We start from the raw sequence: 2,890 nt of genomic DNA on the forward strand, positions 1-2,890 counted from the left end.
CGGGCATGATAAAGGACAAAGAAGGCAGGGACCTAACAGAAGCAGATGAGATTAAGAAGAGGTGGCAAGAATACACAGAAGAACTCTACAGGAAAGATCTGAATGTCCCTGATAGCCATGATAGTGCGGTCACTGAACTTGAGCCGGACATCCTCGAGAGTGAAGTCAAGTGGGCCTTAGGAAGCATTAGTAACAACAAAGCTAGCGGAGATGACAGTATTCCAGCCGAGCTATTTAAAATCCTAAAAGATGATGCTGTTAAAGTGCTGCATTCAATATGCCAACAAATCTGGAACACTCAACAGTGGCCACAAGACTGGAAAAGGTCAGTTTACATTCCAATTCCAAAGAAGGGCAACGCCAAAGAGTGTTCAAACTACCGCACCATTGCGCTCATTTCACATGCCAGCAAGGTGATGCTCAAAATCCTACAAGCTAGGCTTCAGCAGTATGCGAACCGAGAACTACCGGAAGTACAAGCTGGGTTTCGAAGAGGCAGAGGAACTAGAGATCAAATCGCCAACATTCGCTGCATCATGGAGAAAGCAAGAGAATTCCAGAAAAACGTCTATTTCTGCTTCATTGACTACACTAAAGCCTTTGATTGTGTGGATCACAACAAACTGTGGCAAATTCTTAAAGTGATGGGAGTACCAGACCACCTTACCTGTCTCCTGAGAAACCTGTACGAGGGTCAAGAAGCAACAGTAAGAACCAGACATGGAACAACCGATTGGTTCAAAATTGGGAAAGGAGTACGACAAGGCTGCATATTGTCACCCTGCTTATTTAATTTATATGCAGAGTACATCATGAGAAATGCTGGGTTGGATGAATCAGAGGTCGGAATTAAGATTGCTGGGAGAATTATCAACAACCTCCGATATGCAGACGATACCACCCTAATGGCAGAAAGCGAAGAGGATCTCAAGAGCCTCTTGTTGAGGGTGAAAGAGGAGAGTGCAAAAGCTGGTTTGAAACTCAACATTAAAAAAACTAAGATCATGTCATCTGGCCCTATCACTTCCTGGCATATAGAAGGGGAAGAAATGGAAGCAGTGACAGATTTTACTTTCTTGGGCTCCAAGATCACCGCAGACGGTGACTGTAGCCATGAAATTAAAAGACGCTTGCTCCTTGGGAGGAAAGCTATGGCCAACCTAGACAGCATAGTAAGAAGCAGAGACATCACCTTGCCGACAAAGGTCCGTCTAATCAAAGCTATGGTTTTCCCAGTAGTAATGTATGGCTGTGAGAGCTGGACTATAAGGAAGGCTGAGCGCCGAAGAATTGATGCTTTCGAACTGTGGTGCTGGAGAAGACTCTTACGAGTGCCCTGGACTGCAAGGAGGTCAAATCAGTCCATCCTAAAGGAAATCAACCCTGAGTGCTCATTGGAAGGACAGATACTGAAGCTGAAGCTCCAATATTTTGGCCACCTAATGCGAAGAGAAAACTCCCTGGAAAAGACCCTGATGCTGGGAAAGACTGAAGGCAAAAGGAGAAGGGGACGGCAGAGGATGAGATGGCTAGATAGCATCACCGATGCAATGAATATGAACTTGAGCACGCTCCGGGAGAGAGCACAGGACAGGAAGGCCTGGTGTGCTATGGTCCATGGGGTCACGAAGAGTCAGACACGACTGAACGACTGAACAACAACAACTCCTGTAATGAAAATAACATCTCTTTTTGGCGTATTATCCAGTAGGTGCTGCAGATCCTCATAGAACTGATCTACTTCTGCTTCTTCAGCATCTGTGGTTGGGGCGTATATTTGGATCACTGTGATGTTAAATGGCTTACCCTGAATTCAAATTGAGATCATTCTATCATTTTTGGGGTTGTATCCAAGCACTGCTTTAGCCACTTTATTATTAATTATGAAGGCTACTCCATTTTTTCTGTGGTCCTCTTGTCCACAGCAGTAGATCCGGTGGTCATCTGATGTGAAGTGGCCCACTCCAGCCCATTTCAGTTCACTGACACCCAAAATGTTTATATTTAGTCTTAACATCTCCCCAATAACCACATCCAATTTGCCCTGGCTCATAGAATCATAGAATAGTAGGGTTGGAAGGGGCCTACAAGGCCATCGTAGATCTTACATTCCAGGTTCCTATGGTGTGTTGATCTTTAGAACATCGGATTCGTTGTTCACCACCAGCACCGTTGGCTGCTAGCCATCCTTTCAGCTTTGATCTCACATTTTGTCAGAACTCTCTGCCATGATCTGTCCGTCTTGGGTGTCCCTGCATGGCATAGCTTATGGCTTCACTGAGTTACGCAAGCCCCTTCGCCACAACAAGGCAGTGATCCATGAAGGGGAACTCTGGTTGTACTGATCCATTTAGTTTTCATGGCAAGAATACTGGCGTGGGTTGCCGTTACCTTCCCCAGGGATCGTATTTAGTCTGACCTCTCTGCCATGACCTTCCCGTCTTGGGTGTCCCTTCATGGTTTAGCTCATGACATCATTGAGGTGCTTAAGGTCCAGCACCATGACAAGGTAACAATCTCCTTTGCTGGAGATGCTTCTATTAATTAGGGATGGCGGAGAATTTCTCCCTGAATCTTTGGGGGGCTGAGCGCCAACGCATTCGGCCCCCCGAAATCGGCGGTGAAATTCTCCGCCCCCCACCCCCCCCCGGGATGGGACTTACCTTTGGCGAATGTCCCTCCCAGCGGCGGGTCCCGGCAGTGGTTCGTCGGCCTTTCGTCGGGGGCGGGGGCGGCAGCCAGTCTTCTGACTGGCTGCCACCGCCGCCATTACAAGGTAAAGTGTTAAAAAAAACAACAACCCCATAATAGGCTATGCAATGATTAACGTAGCCTATCACGGCTAGATTTCCAAAGTCAGCCGTGATAGGCTACGTAAATTGTTACGTAG

The sequence above is a fragment of the Heloderma suspectum genome, chromosome 5, assembly GCF_057233095.1.
Source record: "Heloderma suspectum isolate Gila_16-S chromosome 5, 16-S_ref, whole genome shotgun sequence".
NCBI lineage: Eukaryota > Metazoa > Chordata > Lepidosauria > Squamata > Helodermatidae > Heloderma > Heloderma suspectum.